This window comes from Mobula hypostoma, chromosome 23, assembly GCF_963921235.1.
Source record: "Mobula hypostoma chromosome 23, sMobHyp1.1, whole genome shotgun sequence".
In the NCBI taxonomy this organism is placed as follows: Eukaryota; Metazoa; Chordata; class Chondrichthyes; order Myliobatiformes; family Myliobatidae; genus Mobula; species Mobula hypostoma.
This window is the reverse complement of record NC_086119.1, coordinates 44,256,762-44,278,452: the sequence shown is the minus strand read 5'-3', so window position 1 is coordinate 44,278,452 and position 21,691 is coordinate 44,256,762. Positions and strand designations below refer to the sequence as shown.

The 21,691-nt window shown below is 44.5% G+C and overlaps 1 protein-coding gene across 4 annotated transcripts in view; it reads right to left on the bottom strand.

Moving 5' to 3' along the window:
• The window catches only part of clip2 (CAP-GLY domain containing linker protein 2), a 168,079-nt gene that overhangs the window by 73,631 nt on the left and 72,757 nt on the right, over positions 1-21,691 (bottom strand). The window lies entirely within an intron of this gene.

The following is a 21,691-nucleotide window of genomic DNA, read 5'->3' as shown; positions in this document are numbered from 1 at the left end:
AGTTGCCTTTAATTGGTCACTCAGATTTGATTACGGCAGCATTACATTGCTGTAGTTGTTTTACAGATCCAGAGTTTGATTTAACAATCCAAAACCCAGCACAGTGAGCTCAGTTCAGAGAGAGAGAGACACACTCAATGCTGTCAATATCTTGGGCCAAGCTCTTCATCCTGGTGAAGTCCTGAGAGTTAAGGATGTCAGCTGCTTCCTTCCATAGATGCTGCCTGACCAGTTTGTCCACGTTGCTCCAGATTTCCAGCTTCTGCAGTCGTTCATGTGTCTGCTGTGAGCTCAGTTTACAAAGATTTTGGAAAAGGAGAGCAGGCAAGCAAATGGGCAGGGGTAACGAGGGGAAAGTGTTTACAAGACCATATGAGACTGCAGCCTCAGCTTACAACGTTTTGTAAGTTATCGTCATATTGGTTATCCTTAACATAAGGGCGAGAGAGTGTGCCTATATTCCAAAAATATTTCTAATACAAAAGCTAGGATGTTGAAGTTGTACAAGACATTGGTGAGGCCTAATTTGGAGTATTGTGTGCAGTTTTGGTCATCTACTTACAGAAAAGATGTAGGGATGGGGAAAAAGTGTGCTGGTTCTTCAGTCGGGTGAGCTCGAATAAGCAACACCACAAACTGTAACATCGAAGCAGCAAGCTGTTGGTCTCCCTTATCAATATGGAAGGGGTGATGCACCTCTCTCCCTTGTTAGTGAGAGAGAGAGAGAGAGAGAGCCTGTGTTATGGACTGTAGTTTTGATGGACCTAGATCATGGTTGCTCTGGGGGCTCTGCTATTGCAAAGTGGTGGGGGGGGGGGTGCCTGATGCTTCCTGCTGGAACAAATGGGTGAGGGGGCAAGGTGATGCCTTCTGTTGTTGGTGCATGGCAAGGGGAGGAGCTGTCTTTGGGGTTCTAACATTTGTCTGTCATTCATTCTTTGGAGTTTTCTTCTGTTTCGTGGATGTCTGCGGAGAGCAAGAATTTCAGGTTGTATACTGTCTACATCCTCTGATATTAAATGGAACCATTGAACCATTGAAGAGTACAGAAAAATTTACAAGGATGTTTCTGGGACTGGAGGAACTGCGCTATAAGGAAAGATTGAATAGGTTAGGACCTTATTCCTTGGAATGTAGACGATTGAGGGGAGATTTGATAGAGTTATACAAAATTATGAGGGGTATAGATAGGGTAAATGCAAGTAGGCTTTTTCCACTGATGTTGGGTGGGACTACAGCTAGAGGTCATGGGTAAAGGGTGAAAGATGAAAAGTTTAAGGGGAACAGGAGGGAAAACTTCTTCACTCAGAGGCTGTGAGAGTGTGGAATGAAATGCCAGTGCAAGTGGGGCACGTGAACTTGATTTTAACATTTATGAGAAATTTGGATAGGTACGTGGATGATAGGGATATGGTCCTGCTGCAGGTCGATGGGAGTAGGCAGTTTAAAAGGTTTCATCATAGACTAGATGGGTTGAATGGGCTGTTTCTGCGCTGTACTTTTCTAAGAGTCTAATATAATTGTTTCTTGGAGGTTGTCCAATTTACCAGCTTGTCCTTTTATCACCAAGTCTGCTTCATTATCATTGCAGGGATATTCCACATCAAATTAGCACTTCGACTGATGCTCATTGTGGATCACTCCCAAAAAACTAAACAAGATGAGAAAATCATTCAGGGGCTCACGTCTCTATGTGCTACTCTGGATTTCCAGCTTCTGCAGAATCTCCTGTGTTTAAGCTAATTTCTTTCGTAGTCCCCAACAAGACTGAGCCACTTTTCATACTTGCATACTTGCCCTTCTTTAGTGGCTGAGAATTAGTAAAACATGCACAGAGGTAAAATGGCCAGTCTCAATGCTTATGTGGTGCTTTCGCAGAAAATTGTAACTTAGTAAGTTCTGGACTCCCAAAGGAGCAAATCAAAGATTACGTACTATGTAGATGCTGAGAAAGTAAGCACGAGAAAATTTGCTGAAGCACCATTGCGACCCTTATAAATCATCGAAAAGGTGTATTCTTGTGAATCAGAATTTGAGTTCTCTGCGTTATCGGCTCAACTGCAGTGCTAATGGAGGTGAGCATTGACTTTATGATCTAGTGTCACACCACGTCACAGCTGCAGACAGCTCAGTGTGTGTGTCCTTGCTAGCACTAACCTTCACCAGCAGGAACAGCAGAAATGGCACAAATCTTTCGGGTAGGAAAATGTCTCCCACAGATGAGTATAATTTATCAAGAACCAAAACAATATGAGAGAAGAAAAGCAGCTTGAGATATCACCGGCGCATACTGAATACAGGTTTCCCCCGCCACCCGAAGGTAGAGCGTTCCTATGAAACGGTCCGTAAGCCGGAATGTCGTAAAGTGAAGAAGCAATTACCATTTATTTATATGGGAAAAATTTGTGAGCGTTCGCAGACCCAAAAATAACTTACCAAATCATGCCAAATAACACATAAAACCTAAAATAACAGTAATATATAGTAAAAGTAGGAATGATATGATGAATACACAGCTTATATAAAGTAGAAATACTTTTCCACAATAATTGCCGCACTGTTCTCCGTAACGAAAATCTCACGCAAGTGCTCTCGGCAAAAACACGGCGCAAGCGCTCTCCAGTAACCTTCAAGCTATGAAGCTGCCAAATCATACCAAATAACACATAAAAATACACAGCCGATATAAAGTAGAAATAATGTATGTACAGTGTAGTATCACTTACCGGATTTGGGAAAGCTCTGAGCACACTGATGATGGTGTGTTAGGCTGAATTGTCAGAGGTTGGGGTGGTGCAGTGGTCCCCACCCTCCGGGCAGTGAACCGATACCGATCTGTGAAGAATGCAGTGGTGCAGCAGTACCCGGGACACATCCAGCACATCTTTAAGAAAAAAGCCGAAATAAACAAGCTAATTAATTAGGTGCCACCCGGCACGTAAATGTCGGCCCAGATCAGAGGCGACACAATCAGCAATCGTCTCTGATCTGGGCCGACATGTACGTGCCGGGCAGCACCTAATTAATTAGCTTTCTTATTTCGGCTTTTTTCTTAAAGATGTGTTGGGTGCCTCCTGGCTACCGCTGCATTCTCCGCAGATTGGTATCTGTTCGCGGCCCGGGGTTTGGGGTGGTGGGACACTGGGGTGTCATCTCGTCATCTGTTTCCATGAGGGTAGGCAGGTCATCTTCTATGTCTGCCTGCCTCGATGTCGAAGGTCGAGATTCGTCGTCTGCTGTGGCTGATGTGGAAGGATTGCTTGACTGCTTAGCCTCGCACATTTTTAGATCATACAGTTCTTTGTAAGCACTCAAACCATCCTGCAAATATGCCCTAAACCGATGTACCCTTTCAAAATTAAAGTCGTACTTTATCATTGCAGCGAAAATCTCATGCAGTTGCTTCACGTTCAGTTCCTGGATGACTTCACTTTCGCTACTGCATTCGGTTTTGATTGTTATCCTTTCCTCTTGCAATTGCATCAGCTCTTCATCTATCAGTTCTTGGTCATGGGATGCCAAAACCTCTTCAACATCATCTTGGTCAACCTCCACAAGCCAAACTCACTTTGTCCTTACTTTAAACAACAGGAATTCTGCAGATGCTGGAAATTCAAGCAACACACATCAAAGTTGCTGGTGAACGCAGCAGGCCAAGCAGCATCTGTAGGACAAGTCCTGACGAAGGGTCTCGGCCTGAAACGTCGACTGCACCTCTTCCTACAGATGCTGCTTGGCCTGCTGCGTTCACCAGCAACGTTGATGTGTGTTGCTTGTCCTTACTTTGTTCACCACAATCGAAATGCTTAATTATGTCTAGTTTTACGCTAAGTGTAACACCCTCACGAGCTCTTTCAGGCTTTTCCGATACCTTAGAACTCATCTTGCAAACGGCTGCTCACAGGCATGTGTTTAAGCAATGCCGGCTAGAATGCCGTTCTGAATCCCAGGGAGAGCGGCTGCTCGGGGCGCGCGTTGCCTTTATTCGTAACAGTAAAAACACTTTCTGTTAGCGAAAACAGGTAACTAATGTAGGTCTTTCGTAACAGTGAGGTTTTGTAAAGCGAATGTTCGAAAAGCGGGGGACACCTGTATACCAAAGTTAACAAAGAGATTTTATGCAATACACACAAAATACTGGAGGAAATCAACAGGCCAGGCAGAATCTATGGAAAAGAGCAAGTAGTCGACACCCTTCATCGGGACTTTATGGTTGGGTTGAGTTGTTTTCCAATCTCGGCAATTTACTTGCAAATGTTTTGTCACCATGTGAGGAGATATCGTCGCAGCGCTGTTGATTGTGGCATCTCCTCCAAATGCTTAGCCTTTATATGCTTTACAATCATCTGGCTGGGCGTCATTTCGAAAACTCAATTGTGATGTGAGGAGGAAATCTCGTCGCTGATCGGCCGTGTGGCGAACTTCATGCTTTGTGGTCTGGAATTTTGCCGGCATCGGCTCACAAATAGGTTCGAGGTTCAAGGATTGTTTACAGAGTTATTCACGGAGAACCACGCTTCCAGGAATTCTCTTGCAGGTCACATGTTTGCTTGCGCCATGAGGTTCACTGATGCCCAGTCAAATTTGTGCCCCTCTTGATCTTCATGGGTAGAGACTCAGGAGAGTTGGTCATACCACTTCACAGCCAGTTGATGTTCATGGATCCTTGAGGATAGTTTTCTCCTAGTTTGACCAACGTAATATTTGCTGCAGTCCCTGCGTTGGGTTTTGTAGACCATATTGGTCTTGTCTAATAGCTTGGTTCATTTTATTGCTGTCACATTATTCCTATGTAGCATAATTCCACCGTCAAGAGAGAGATTTATTGCTTCCACTTCAGTATGTTTTTGCTTGCCTTTTTTTTAATGTTTCTATGGTGATTGTTCAGTGAATATCCAATCAGCTCACGTCTTACTGAGGAGCATTTAATTAACGCAAGGTGATCCCAGCAGTGCATTTTGGGTCAAGATTTCTTATAGCAAGACACCTATCAAGTACAGCTTTCATTTTCATTTTCCACTGAACCCTTTTATTGGTGGACATGAGTAGGTTAAATGATCAGGATAATCAACCCCCTGGACCAAGGAGATCAAAACCAAAGTCAAAGTTGAGTTGTTTGTACAGGTGCAACGGAAATCTTAACTTGCAGCAGCACCACGGGTACATAGCATCATTTAAGCAGCATTCACAAGAAAAACAAAATTAATCATAAATTATACACATCTTTTTTACAAGAAAACTATTAGAAAAATGGAGGATTATCTGAGAAAGTAGTTCATCATGGGGATAAATATGATATCATTTCTCTCCCTAGTTATTCTGAAAAGAGAGGAAAAAGGAGGTTGGAAAATAATGGAGGTGCAAGGGGTTAAATACAGATTCCCTCCAGAAAATGTTTACATTCAAACAAAACATATTTTGAAGCCAGAGAATGTGGTGTATTATTTTAAAATGTTATGTGCTTGTTATAAAATGGGTAAAATATAATTTTTTATGTTGTTAAGCAATTAATTAAAAAATAATTCCTAGTCACCAGAGGGTGACTTCTTCAAGCTCATCGGCAAAACAGTTTAAATTCTTTCCTTTAATGCCTCTTCTTTTCTTTTCAAGGTGGCTGGGGTCCTGTTGGGAGTCTGTGATCTACAGCTGCACTCAAAACTGTGGTTCTCTACGGTGGTGGTTTCCGCTCTCAGAGCTCGCCGAGCAACCTAGCATTTTCGATATCAGGTAGATGTGCGCCTTCGGGGAGCGGCCTTGAGTGGCCCTGTGGGTAACCCTATTCCTCGCCCGTGACGCTAGACTGAACCCCCGGGGGAGATCGGAATATCGAGAGAGCGAGTGTGGCAGTCGGAGGCCTCTGGACTTAAGCAATTGTTCTCATTCTCTCTCTCGTTCGTTCTCGTTCTCTCTCTCTCTCTCTCTCTCTCTCTCTCTCTCTCTCTCTCTCTCTCAATGGTGAGGGAGAGCTTGCTGAAGATTCTCAAGTCGGGGGGAACTCGCAACTAAGCTGCACTGCAGACTGTAACATCAAAGCAGTGAGCTGTTGGCCTCCCTTCTCACTGTGGAAGGAGTGATAACCTCTCTCTCTGTCAGTAGTGAAAAAGAGCCTGTGGGATGTCAAACTGTTGGATGAGCAGTGGTTTTTTGATGGTCTCTCGTTCATGGTCTCTTTGGGGCTTTGCTGTTGTTTGCATAGTGAGTGGTGGGGTCTGATGCTTTCTGCTGGAACAAATGGGGGAGAAGAAGGGGAGGGTTAATGCTTTGCTGCTACTTGTGCATGAGAGGGGAGGCTTTAAGGTTAACGTTTTTCTTCTGTTTTGTGGATGCCTGTGAAGAGTAAGAATTTCAGGTTGTATACTGTATACATTCTCTAATATTAAGTGGAACCATGGAACCATTAAATAAAGTAAATAATAGAAATCAACAGAAAGGTTAGAGAGAAAATGTAGTTTATAATTGTATCTCTCCCCTCTGTTGTTTACCCAAGATTGCCTCCTTGTTTACATGAGTCATTGACCTTTCATTAGCAGGGCCTAGCAGGGAGGTGCCGTGGTTGACATTGACCAGTTGGGCTGAAGGACCCGTTTTCATGCTGTCTTACTCTATGCTTCTATTTTTGAGACTAAATTTTGCTCCTTGCTTGCAAACCCTCAGGCAATGGCCAAGAAATGCTGCAACCCAAAAGGAATTATTTTAAAAAAAAGGTCAGAAATTCATTTGGGCAGTCCAAAAATAAACTGTGTTACAGCTGAAAATCTAGTTAACCCATAGTACTGCACTTTTGCCCTCTTTGAGAGCACAATGTTTGTTGGGTAATTCAACACTTCGATTTTTTTAGGCTGGAGTTTCACTGTCCCTAAGATTACATCTTCCTGCACCCAAGATAAAACTCCCCTGAAGACTGTCAGTTCACAATTGATCTGCAGTGAGGTGTTCAGTTTCACTAGTCTGAAAACGACAGCCTCTATTTACTCACAGGAACACAGGCTTTACTAATCTGATTTCCTCAGGATTTAAAAAAAATCAAATTCTTTGTCTTCTCTGGCGATCTATAACCACCTGCAACCTCAAATACAGCTTCACGTGTACCTAAAAGTTGGGGTTATGGTCATTGTTGGCTTCCTGGGCTCAGGCTACCTGCTACAATTCAGTTTGCTGCTCATTGTAACATACTGGAGACCATCCAATTGTACAGGCAAGGAGAGAGGGCTTCATACACAAGAACAGACTGAATATATATGGCATATGCCAAGCAGTAGTGTTGGCTCCTCTAAAGTTCAGGTTAAACTTCCATTTTTCTGGGCATCTCCCAGGCAGGAATACCTGGGTGTGGCACTGGACAATCACTGGAGCCTCCTTCACAAAAAACATTCCTCCTGAGGGCTTTCTCCCTTACTGCAGCATCCAGTCATCTACACGCAACAGTCCTTCGCACAAGGGAGAGTTCCTTATATTGTGGTTCCACCCTTTGAGAGCCACAGTAAAAACTCACAGAGGCAGTGTTACATAGAAACTATTGTGAGACTCTGTAGCACACCAATAGTGAATGTTGCAATGAAACGGGCTGTGTGCATCATTACACTGGAAACATGGCAACTCTATTCCGTGAGCCTCACCATTGCCATCAGCTCATTAAATGACATTCACAAACTCTATTCGGGTGCCTCACAACACTGTCTCAATGCTAAAGGCACAGAGTAAAGCAATTTCCAGCCTAAAGCATCTGGTGTGTCAGCCAACTCCATCACAGGGGCAACCTACCCCACCATCGAAGACGTCTTCAACAAACGGTGCCACAAGACGGCAGCATCCATCATTAAGGACCCTCACCACCTCAGACCCTTCCCATCACTGCAAGAGAGGAGGTACAGGAGCTTGAAGCCCTCAGCTTTCCCCACCCACCCACCATCAGATGTCTGAACTGTCTATGAGTCCATGAACACAACCTCATTGTACCCTCTTCTGAACTTGTTTATAACTTACAGTGATTCTTATGGCTTGAACTGTACTGTTACTGTAAAACAACACATTTCTTGACACATGTCAGGGAAATTCTCCTATAACAAGAAAAAACATATCTATATTCTTTGAAGTTCAGGAAAATGGCGTGTGATGGGGTTGTTCTAAATGAAACATAAGGTATATGACAGAGAAATTGACTGTTTCTACTGGTAGAAGAATCTCAAACCATGAGACACAGTTCCAAGGTTAGGCACATTTATCATTTAGTAATCTCAGGATTTCTCCCAGTGCACATACTAGTAGGAGCAGAAATGGGAAGATTAGAGTTCGGCACGGACTAGAAGGGCCGAGATGGCCTGTTTTGGTGCTGTAATTGTTATATGGTTATATAATAAACCTCATTCTGATGCTGATTTTATGTGTTGGAAGTGGATGTGACACATGTTGTTGTTCTTGTTCCTTTGTGCCATTTCTTTTAGCACTTTTGTCTGTTTTTTTAATACGAGGCCAAGTTCAACGCTCAACCCAGCATGGATGGAGAACATGCAAGGAGCCGGCCAGATTCGAACCCAGGACCACTCACCTCCAAGTCCAGCGCAGATGCCACTACACCACCGGCCAGGGATGAAATCACAAGTAGTCAGCATTTCACTCAGAGGGTGAAGGAAACATGGATGACAGCAGGACTACAGCAACATCTCAGGAAAAAATGAACAGAAGAATTTCTCCAAAAATGAATTGAGGGATTGCTGCATTGAGTCACAAGAGACTGCAGATGGTGGGAACTGGAGCAACGCACAAAATGCTGGAGGAACCCAATGGGTCAGGCATATCTACGGAGGGAATAAGGGTCTCAACTCAAATCATCAACTGTCCATTCCCCTCCATAGATGCAGTCCAACCCAATGAATTCCTCCAGCATTTTGTGTGCTACTTACAAGTTATGTACGTCACACCAATCTCTGTCATTTACAGAAGCAGGTCCTTCAAGCTGGACGGACATTGCAATGCCCCAGTTTCATAACTGTAAAATCATAGCATATTTACAATATAGAAGGAAACAGTTTGACCGACATGTCTGTGCCACTTTCATGAACTATCTAGCTAAACCCAGCTTCCAACTCTTGGCCCGTGACCATGCAGGTCAGGGTATTTGAAATACACAGTCAAGGACTGTTCAAATGTGATGGAGGGTTTATGTTTGTGGCAACAGGTTCTACTATCATTTCTCCTCTAATCCCACCAAAAATTACTTTAAATCCTCTGCTGAAATAGATTCTTACTAGTTACTCCAAGTACCCTCTCCTCCCCATAATTTTATAGTCTTCAATAAATCTCCTCTCAGATACATTGCAAAGAAAACAGTCCTAGCTTATCCCATCTTTTTTCACAACTACAGTGTTCCATTTCTCTCAGTGTCATTGTGAACCTCCTCTGCACCCTGTCCAGTGCATTTACATCTCCCCGTAATGCAGTGTGCAGAGTGTATTTTTAACCAACGTTGATCTATGTTATTATTAATGATTTGAGCACGGACTGTTCAAGGAACAGTGCTTAGGATGGTGGTGAGCATTGGTAGATCAGGTTGAGGCATTTGATGTTGTGGTGTTTGCTGAACTCAGCAATCAGCTTGCAGATGTCTCATCACCAGTCAAGCTGGCATCCCCAGTGCGCAGCTGTTGGCGTTTCTCTCTAGGAGTGCTCGCGCTTATATAGCAACCCGCCCCCCCCTCCCCCAGCCCATTTGAAACACCAACAACTGCGCACTGAGGATGTCACCTCAACTGGTGATGAAATGGCTACAAGCTAATTGCCAAGCTCACCGAACACCGCAACATCAAAGGAGCAGTGTTCTTCCTCACATTTAATAGTGTCATATTTACTGTACATTCTCTTACCTAAACACATTACCTCACATCCATTTGCAATTAAGTTCCATTGCCACTTTTCTCCTCAACTGATCAGTTCATCAACATCTTCCTGTTGTCTAAAGTTTACCACATCACTGTCAATCACATCCTTAACGTATACTGTCACCTGCAAACAACTCCACCATAGTCCCTGAGTGATGAATTGCAGGGGACTGAGTAACGAGCCCCATGAAAGTCCACAGGTAACAGTCTGTCAACCATTATCTCTGGCTTCCAACACTGAGCCAAGCTTAGATCCAATTTTCCAACCCCCATCTCTGATCCTGTAGGCATTCACTTTTTGGACTAGCCTACTACATGGGATCTTGTCAAAAGTCTTGCCAACATCCACATCAGATTCTCTTCTCCCATTGTAGGAAAGAATAAGTGCACAATCTGTCAATTTATAAATGGTTTATACTTCACTCTTGTCCCACATTTGTCCTTTATTTTGACCGATATAGTCTCGATTATTGTAATACATCGTTACTTTACACTGCAGTGATCATTTATTTTAGTCAATATCATAGCTCCCCTCCTTTTTAATCTCTCTCCCTCTCTCTCACCTATCAGAAAACTCTGAAACCTGAGAGCTTCCAGTCCAGTTTTCCATGATGCTGAAAGTTTACACTTCCATTTGTCCATCAATTCACACAACTCTGTTGTGACTCCCCTTGAACATAGATATATCGTTAAACATGATCAGTCTCTTATTTCCCTTTTTTATAGCCCTTTGTTCTCTGTCATCCAAACCTGCTAATTTTTAGCCTTTTCTCTCTTCCTGACCCACTGCCCAACTAGTTTAAACCCTCCTCAACAACCTTGCTCCTGGCATTAATGGTGAGGGTATTGGTTCAAGTCCTTTGTAAGTATATCAGGCCTATATAGGCCCAGTGCCCCTGGAATCAAAAGTCCTCCCTCATACCATCTCCCCACTCACACATTCATCTGTGTTATCTCTCTGTTTCTACATTCAAAGTTCATTTATTATCAAAGTATGTATTATACATTATACAACCTTGAGATTCTTCTCCTAACCCAAAAGAAACACAAAAGAACTCATAAAAAAAATGAAGTTTCAAACACCCAACGTGCAGAGAAATTTAAAAAAAACATGCAAACAATAAACACAAGTAAATAGGGTTCTGAACTGGAGTCTGTAAAGAGTCTGTCCGAGCTGAACCGGCCCGTCCCTCAACTCCGGCCCCAACATCCTGGGCTTTTCAATCTGGCCTGGCACCTAAATTGTCATCCAAACATCACCTCAATACGCTCCAGGGCCTGAACCCTGCCGCCTGGATTCAGCCCGTACCCAACCTCTCCAATCCGGCATGTGGTAACAGACATCCTGCAATCCCTCGTCCCTTTTTAATTTCTTTGATAATTCCTCACCATTAATGTTAGCAGCAAATATTGGATACAGAGCAAGGTGCCCTCAGATTTCTTCAACCAGTTGCCTGCTCTTTTATTTGACTGGCTGATCTTTGCCGGCATCCGTGAGCAATGGGATCACCTCCTCCTGAAACTCACAGCCTCTCAGGTGAACAGCGACAATATCGGTCGTTGCACAACCTCCGAAGCACTGAACTTGGGCTCCCCCCAACTCAAGGGCAGCAATGGAGATGCATGAGTTAGCACGACTGCATCACAGTTCCAGGGGCCTAGGGTTCGATACTGTCGTCTGCTGCTCTCGGTGGGGAGGTTTCATGGTCTCCCTGTGGCCGTGGGCTCTGGTTTCCTCACATATCTCAGGATGTGCTGGTTGGTTAAGTGTTTATGAAAATCAGTGGCTTGTGTACATATGAATCAAAGGGGAGTTGACGGACCCACAAAAGGCAGAATTGGTTGCAGGGGTAAGTGGAAACAAGGGCAGGGAAATGAAACTGATGGGAGTAGGACAACGTAATTAGTGTACCAACATCGAGCTGGGGTTTCACTTTAAGAGGCTGGCCTGACATGATGATGTAATTACATTAAGGTTTTTTGGTGTTCAATAAGTGAGTTGCCACGGCTTTTCTGAGACGTAAAACGCCTCCGCAAGTTTATTTGCGAGAAAATACAATGGGATTGTTCTGCTGGGCAGGGGTGGGTGGGGGAGGGGGGGGGTTGTCCATGGGCTCATTCTGGGTTGCAATAAGTAAGAAGGTGAGCATTTGTCCAGGACCTGCAAATGGTCTGGACTTCCTGCGTAGCACAGGATATACATCCCAGGGCGAAGAGAAACCAGAATAGTTGCTCTTCATAATAGAAACATAGAACAGTACAGCACAGTACAGGCCCTTCGGCCCACAATGTTGTGCCGACCCTTAAACCCTACCTCCCATATAACCCCCCACCTTAAATTCCTCCATATACCTGTCCAGTAGCCTCTTAAATTTCACTAGTGTATCTGCCTCCACCACCGACTCAGGCAGTGCATTCCACGCACCAACCACTCTCTGAGTGAAAAACCTTCCTCTAATATCCCCCTTGAACTTCCCACCCCTTAGCTTAAAGCCATGTCCTCTTGTATTGAGCAGTGGTGCCCTGGGGAAAAGGCGCTGGCTGTCCACTCTATCTATTCCTCTTATTATCTTGTACACCTCTATCATGTCTCCTCTCATCCTCCTTCTCTCCAAAGAGTAAAGCCCTAGCTTCATCTTTCTGCACCATCTCTCTCACTGCACTGTCAAATCTCCCACTACTTGCTGCATGCGTTTGCAGAACATTCCTGCATTAAATCAGCTGACATTCAAAGACCTGCCAGTTCGTGCTGACAGGAATTATGTGGTAACCAGTTCTAGTTAGCTACCTAATTAACTGCCCAAATGCCGTGAGGAAGGCATTTATTTGCCAGATCACATCGGTTTATAGTCACCCACACCAGGTAGTAATGAACACAATAAATACAGAAAAGATCTGAAAATTACGGATAGTGCAAAGAATGTAGTGCAATCTGAAGCAGTGAAAAAAGAAATGGTGAGAGACAATAACAGAATTAATTACAGAGGTAGAATTAAGAGTGTGAGAATGTGGCAGCAGCATCAGGAATTCAACAAAACAAAGTCACTGTTAAAGTCAATGTTAATCACTAAATTTTAGAAAGGGTGCAGGCTCCAGAACCCCTTAAAATTATCCCACTAACCAAAGGCCTAAATATCATACTCTATGGAAGCAGTAGCCCAGAGCACAATCTTGCATCTCTAGTTGCTTTTAAAAACCAACATGTCCCCAGTGATAATAGAAAGGAGCCATGCAAGCTGATCAGATTGTAACTTTATATATTAATCATTAATTTATATATTGATCCTACTCAGGAGAGGCCAGGCATCAAACTTACTTGAGATGGAAAAACATTTCAAGACATCTGAGGAGCAAGCTTGTGGAGATGAGTGGCCAACACTTGCTCTAATGGATACATTCATTTTCCTTCTCGGAGAATAATTTAATTATACATTGACTTGCATGAGTTAATACTGCTCTCCTAAAAACACGTTCAATTGTGGAAAAAGCCTTGGAGATTAACTAATGGAATAATTCATTTCATTCAATATCATAAGACCAGAATTAAGCCATTCAGCCCACCAAGTCTGCTCTGCCATTCCATCATGGCTGACTTATCCTCCTCCTCAACCCCATTCTCCCGCCTTCCCCCAAAACCTTTGATGCCCTTACTAACCAAGAACCTATCAACTTCCGCTTTTAATATACCCACTGACTTGCCCTCCACAGCCACCCGTGGCAATTAACTCCACAGTTTCACGAACGAGAGAAATTCTGCAGATGCTGGAAATCAAAGTAATGCACACAAAATTCAGGAGAAACTCAGAAGAACAGGCAGCATCTATGGAAAAGAGTGAACAATCGCCATTTCAGACCGAGTCCCCTCATCAGGACATACTATCCACGGATTCACTATCCTCTGGTGACAGAAGTTCCTCCACATCTCTGTCCTAAAGGGATGTCCTTCTCCCTGAGGTTGTGTCTTCTGGTCCCAGACACTTACACTATTGGAGCATCCTCTCCACATCTGCCCTATCTAGTCCTTTCAATATTTGATTAGATATCAATGAGATTCCCCCCTCACTCTTCTAAACTCCAGTGAGTACAGGCCTAGAGCCATCAAATGCTCCTCATATGTTAACCCAGAATCATTATCGTAAACCTCCTCTGGACACCCTTCAATATCGGCACATGACTGCTGGCATATGTGGCTTAGAGCTGCTCACAATGCTCCAAATGTGGTCTAATTAATGCCTTATAAAGCCTATTTATCAGGAAACTGTCTGGAACTACTAGGCAACCAATCACTGGCAGAAAAATAAACCCAAACAGTACTCCCACACTCAGGACCAAAGAGCACAGAAAACCACTCACCCTATAACTGAAGAGATGATTAGAATTTCTCCATATCCTTCATACGCAAGACACATTGGATTCATTTATTTAAGGATGCTAATCTGTCAGAAGCAGCTCAGGGAAGGTTTACTGGACTGATAACCTGGAATGGGTGGGTTGCCTTACAAGGAAAGCTTGGACAGGATAGGCTTCTACCACATTCATTAGAAGGGTGAGGGAGGATTTGTTTAAAACAAATAAACCTCAAAGGATATTTGACAGGGAGAATGTGGAAAGTTTGTTTCCTCTTGTGGGAGAATCTGGAAGTAAAAATCTGCTATTTAAAATTAAGGATCAGCCTTGTACGACAGAAATAAAGAGGAGGGTTTTCTCTGAGAGTTACCAGTCTCTTCTTCAAAGGATGAGGGGAGGGAAAAAAAGTCTAAATGCTTTGAAGCGCGAGATAGATATTTTCTTGACAAGAAACGTAAAGGCAAAGGGTGACATAGGGAGACAGAAATGAAGAATTGAGACTACAATCAATTTGGCCACAATCTTATTACAAATCAGACAGGCTGGAGGAGCTGAGTGCTCTATTCTTGCCACTACTTCACATTCATATTTCCTTTCTACAAATAATTGAATAGATGGCACGTCCAGTCATATCAAACCTGTGGTATCTCAAGAAAACAATGTAAAACAGTCCCTGCCTGTTGTGTTAGGTAAAGAGTGCCTCCACAATGGGAGCTACCAGACTCACCGGGTGCTTGTTAATGTACAATTTTCTTCTAAAGAACCTGTAAAGTAATGATCTTCTTTATAGAGTGTCATTCTCAAACTCCCAACATCCTGATAATAGCAATGCCTACACAACACACACAAAATGCTGGAGGTACTCAGCAAGGCTATTTATTGATTACAGCTCAGTATTCAACATCACTATATCCTCAGTACTAATGAACAAGTTCCAAAAACCCGGGCCACTGGACTTCCTACTGCAGCTGGCTCCATGACTTCCTCACCAGGACAGCACAGTCAGCGTGGGTCAGAAATGGCATCTCCATCTCGCTGATAATCAACACTGCTTCACCCAAGAATGTGTGCTTAGCCCACAGCTCTACTCTCTCTACACCCACAACCGTGCGCCTAGGCACAGGCCAAACGCCATCTATAAATTTGCCGACAAGCTAACTGTTGTCACAGCAACAACCTTACACTCCACATTAATAAGACCAACGGATTGATTGCGGACTTCAGGAAGAGGAAGTCGAGGGAACACCCACCAGTCCTCATCAAGGGATGAACGGTTCCAAGTTCCTAGGTGTCAACACCTCTGAAGATCTATCCTGGGTCCAACATACTCATGCATTTACAAAAAAGGCACAACGGTGGCTATATTTCATTAGGAGTTTGGGGACACGCGATATGTCACCAAAGACTTTCCAGTATTCAGGTCACTATTCAGGACATTTTCAATGACAGGTGCGTAAAAAGGATCATTGAGGACCAGTCACCTCAACTACAAACTGTTCCAGCTGCTGCCATCCGGGAAACAGTACCGCAGTGATAAAGCCAGGACCAGCAAGCTCCGGGACAGCTCCTTCCACCAAGCCATCAGACTGATTAATTCACGCCGACACAATTGTATTCCTAAGCTATATTGACTGTCCTGTTGTATACCTTACTGTACATACAATTTACTACAAATTACTATAATTTGCACATTGCACATTCAGATGGAGACGTAACATAAAGATTTTCACTCCTCATGTACGTGAAGGATGTAAGAAATAAAGTCAATTCAATTCAATTTAATTTGATTCAAGTTTCTACGTAGGTATTATGGACAGCCTTCTGACTGGTTGATTCACTGTCTGGTATGGGGGGGCCACGGCACAGGATTGGCAAAGGCCGCAGGAGGTTGCAAACTCAGCCCGCTCCTTAATGGGCACCAGCCTCCCCAGCCATCGAGGACACGCGCAAAAGCTGGTACCTCAAAAAGGTGGCATTCATCATTAAGGACTCCGATCATCTAGGAATTGCCCTCTTCTCATTGCTACTATCAATGAGGAGGTACGGGAGCCTGAAACCACACGCTCAACATTTCAGGAACAGCTTCTTCCCCTCCACCACCAGATTTCCAAATGGACAATGAACCTATGTACACGACCTTACTATATATTATTTGTCTCTCTTTTTGCACTACTGTTTTTATATATATTTTGAATTGTAATTTACAGTCTTTATTATGTATTGCAATGTACTGCTGCTGTGAAATAACAAATTTTATGGTATACAGGGCCTTGATAGGTATTCATCCCCCAACCCTTTGTTCACATATGTAGGGCTCTCAGTATACTAGGTGGACTGTTAATCGCTTATTACCAAAATGGCTTCTCGTAATGTTAACTGCTGAGCAAGGGGTTCTCTGTAACTGCAATGTTTGGGTTATACTGGGAGATAATGGAGATTGTATTCATTTGTTAGCCAATGGAAGTCACGTTCTGTTATCTTGTATATGTGTGCTGAGTTGAGGAGCGCGGGCTTTCTCGGGAGGCGAGCGGAGAGGACAGACGTGTGAGGAACGGACGGGGTTCCCGGGCGGCGGACACCGAACCTCGGGGGTTCCGAGGGTGGCCGGAGTCTCGGAAGGACGTTGTGGATGGAATCGGAGGCGTGAGCTCCAACATATTAAAATATTATGTGCACAAGACTGATAAGTTACTTATGTGGCGTCTTTTCTTATAGTTCTTCCTACTAACCCAACACAAAAAACTTTGCTATGAAGTATAATTCTTTACTCGCATTTTGGATATTGTTTCATATTTGTGTCGTGGTTGATCATTGGGCGACTCACACCTTATCCACACCAAAGCAATTGATCTATTGGCGGGGTTGACGGCTATTCACACCAGGCAACGGGGGGTCAGTGGGGCAAAGACCCTTATGCATAAATGAGTATTACAACCAGGGATTTTGATCACTTTAACTGAGAATTCTTATTTGTGAATCACATGCCCATTTTTTTCCACAGCAGAACCCCCAAAAAAGAGAAAGTTGTGATGTGTGAAAAATTAAAAATTTGAAAACTGAAATGTCAGCTATTCATTCCCTTTTGCTCCGTTCTTAGTTGAAGCAGCTCTCACCACTCTCAGTGGAGTACAACTAGCAGTTAAAAGACAGGAAATACAAAGCTGCAAGGGTGGGACAATGGGCCAAGTTTCAGAAGGCTGAGAACTTCCAAGTTCTTAGATGTGAATATCACTAATAATCTGCCCTGGGTCTGACCGTGGCCTAGAAAGCTCACCAAGGCTTCTACTTCTTGAGGAGGCTAAGAAAATTTGGCCCCTCTGTCGATGCTTTACAGCTTTTAATCAATGCACTGACTACCTGAGGGTGCTGGGGATCTGGTTCGGAGGGGGTGAGGTGTACATTTTCACAAATAAAATGGCAGAGACATTTTATGTTTAGAAAAAAAACCGTAGCAACTCTTTTATTGAACACCAAAAAACTGAACACAAAGTGCTGTAAAAGTTCTTTAGGCAATTACCTTATCATGTCAGACCAGCCTCTTAAAGTGAACCCCAACAAAAAGGGTGGTTGTTTCCATCTATTACATTACCCTACACAGACACCCCCCCCTCAGAATTCACTAAAACTGGCACTGAGCAGAGGTCTAGCCACTTCAGCCAAGATGAAGTCCGTTGTGTAATGTTGCCCACTGAAGCAGAACAACGTTGGTCTGGACTCTGCTGCTGTTGGGAGCTTCTAGTGAGGTTTTGTAGATGTTTGATTTCTTATTAAAAGGCAATGCGGCACACTTACTTAAGCACCCGTGTCACACAGGAAGCGTCACCCTGAAAGGGCGTCTGTAATGAGCAGTAGATGACCCTGGCAGCTGGAACCCACAGTGTTCACGGACCTCAGATGTCCCGATGCACTGGCACTGTCAAAGCTGCAAGGTGGGCAGCACTTCCTAAAGTTTGTGTCAAAGCGAGCGTGGTAAAAACACAGGCCCAGCGTCGTCTGTTTCGCAGATACGGGCGTCCTTATGTTGGGGACCTTGCTGAGAAAGGAGGAGGAACGATGCACGGCTGCCTAGCTGAGCATAGACTATCAGCCATTTTAGCAAGCTCCCTGTAATCCTTCACGGGTGAATTAGCGAGGGCTATGCAAACTTGATCAGGTATTTGTTACACGAAGAGTTCTTTAAAAATGAAACAAGGATGGCGATTTCCCAGGAGAGACAGCATATGGTCCATTAGCTCCGACGGCTTACTATTGCTGAGACTGGGTAAGAAGAGCAACTGTTTGGCGCGCTCAGACTCCGATAGTCGAAAACTCTGTAAAAGGTGAGGTTTCAGCAAACGGTATTTATTGTGTTCAGTCGGGTGTTCTAGTAGACTCACTGTTGTTGGCGGTGATTTCTCACAGTGCAAATTGGGCCTCAACTCGTATAAACCAAGCGACGGCATTTTGCTCCCAAAACTCCAGCAGTTGCAAAGTTTCTGCGTTGGCCGGCACGCTCAATAATTTTGGAATTGTCCGAGAGCATCGGGGTCACCAATGCAATATCCACAGTCCACTCTGACCGACAGAGGCCTCAGACTCAGAGACTGTACTTTCCCTTTAGCTGTTACACTTCATTCTGTATTCTGTTATTGTATTACCTTGTACTACCTCAATGCACTGTGGAATGATATGATCCGTACAAACTGTACGCAAAACAACCTTTTCACTGTATGTCAGTGCATGTGACAATAATAAACCAACTCCAATTCCGTTTCTGGCATTACTTGCTGCCTTCTGTGACTCCTTTCCTCATTCTCGCTGACTAGTCATCAGCCCTCCCTCACCTTACACAGCAATCCTCTTTCCTTATCGCTGTGCTCCCCCCTCCCGCTCCACATCGACCTCTTGGACAGCAGAGCTCGGGGCCTTCCCAGCAGGAGGACTAATTCCATTAATGATATTGGCAGATGATATGCTGGGAAGAATTGAGAGAATACATTACTGTAAGCTGCAATCTATTTTATGGCACATTTTCCAATTACAGCTTTGAGACAAAGGCAATAAAATAAAGAACATATGCGCAAATGGGCAGATCCATTTTCACCCATAAATGAAGACTCACGGAGGGGGGGGGGTGTTTAAAAGGGAAGCCCCTGAACCAACCATCTCAGGCTTCAGATGCAGACAGCTCACTGCCTTTTGTGTTGCTTGTTAATTAGAGCTTGCGGCCAGCTCTAAGCTGCTGTCACGCGCATTCTCCTGCCAGTAGGTACCCAGTCTTAACTGGAATACAAAGTCACCTTACTGAATGCCAGAACGGCATAAGTTACAGTCATAAAAGTACAACAATACGGCTGTCAGCAAAAGTGTACAAGGAGAAGTGATTCAGCTCTGAATCAGAATCAGAATCAGGTTTAATATCGCTGGCATAAGTTGTGAAGTTTGTTATGCGGCACCAGTGCACTGCAATACATAATAAAAACTATAAATTATGGTAATATATAATTACTGGTAATTTATAGTGTATATATACACAGTTAAATAAGTAGTGCAAAAAGAGAAAAAAAAGTATTGTTCATGGGTTCAGTGTCCATTCAGAAATCTGATGGCAGGGGGGAAGAAGCTGTTCCTGAATTGCTGCATGTGGCTTTCAGGCTCCTGTACCTCCTTCCTGACGGTAACAGTGAGAAGAGGGCACGTCCTGAGTGACGGGGGTCCTGAATGGCGAATGTTGCCAATTTGAGGCACGGCTCCTTGAAGATGTCCTGGAGGCTGTGGAGGCCAGTGCCCGTGGTGGAGCTGACCGAGTTCACAACTTTCTGCATCTTTTTTGAACCTGTTCAGTAACCCCACCCTCCCCCACCTTCACCCACACCAGACAGTGATGCAGAAAGTTAGAATGATCAACACGTTTTTTTTTAATGTAACGGCCACTAACTAGCCTTGGGGAGGCTGAGCAATCAAAATCTAGCCGCTTCTTCAAAAGTGAGACGTGATGGGAGTGAAGGGGTTTCTGACACTACGAGTGATGGGGGAGGGGTTTCTGACGCTATGAGTGATAGGGGAGGGGTTTCTGACACTACGAGTGATGGGGGAGGGGTACCTGATGGTACAAGTGATAGGGAGGGGTTTCTGACACTACGAGTGATAGGGGAGGGGTTTCTGATGCTACGAGTGATGGGGAGGGGTTTCTGACGCTACGAGTGATGGGGGAGGGGTTTCTGACGCTACGAGTGATGGGGAGGGGTTTCTGACGCTACGAGTGATAGGGGAGGGGTTTCTGACGCTACGAGTGATGGGGGAGGGGTTTCTGACGCTACGAGTGATGGGGAGGGGTTTCTGACGCTACGAGTGATGGGGAGGGGTTTCTGACGCTACGAGTGATGGGGGAGGGGTTTCTGACGCTACGAGTGATGGGGAGGGGTTTCTGACGCTACGAGTGATGGGGGAGGGGTTTCTGATGCTACGAGTGATGGGGGAGGGGTTTCTGACGCTACGAGTGATGGGGGAGGGGTTTCTGATGCTACGAGTGATAGGGAAGGGGTTAAACGCTGCCGCTGAGAACGTGTGTGGCTGTTACCTTCGGAGGTTTGACAGTGAAGTACGTGGATATCTCTATCGGGCAAATGGTGAATGCTGGCAAATGATGGTGATGGTAATGATGACTTTTTTCCCGCCACTAATGAGGGTTTGGTACTGGAGTCCAGATGAGGACGGATGCCCTGATCCTACACCAGACAGGGAGAGTCTTCCAGACAGGTGCTTGGACATTCTGAGAGGAGATAACACACCAACCAATGCCAGGCCTCGCAGACCGGGATGTATTGCACAGCTTCACCCGTGTCCTGTCAGTCACATCCCACACTGCACTCATTATATCAACATCCTGTCACAGAGTCTGACGTGTCGCCAAGTCCCTCTCACCTACCAACCGCTGTATCAGTGCAGACTCTGACCTAAACGTGCATTGTATCACCCCCGCTATACACGTCACTCGGCTGTAAGTTTCGTGCCCACAGCTCGCAGTTCGCAGGCACTGAAAGCACCGTGTGACCAACAACAGGCATGTTAGCTAAACACCTGCATAATAGTCACTGATAGAGTTCCCTCCCACGCAGGACAAGGTAAAGCACAACCGAAGGCAGCAGCAGCTCACTCCATGGTCCGGCACGTCACCTCATCTCCATCTAGGAGGCACAGCGTTCTGTCATGATTTAAACTCCGGCGGAAACCACTTCTGAGTGTTCTCATCACAAACAAGAGAAAATCTGCAGATGCTGGAAATCCGAGCAATAAAATGCTGGAGGAACTCAGCAGGCCAGGCTGCAACTAGGGAAAAGAGTACAGTCCACGTTTCGGGCCGAGACCCTTCGGCAGGACTGGAGAAAAAAGCTGAGGAGTAGATTTAAAAGGTGGGGGGAAGGGAGAGAGAAACACCAGGTGATGGGTGAAACCTGGAGGAGAGGGAGAGATGAAGTAAAGAGCTGGGA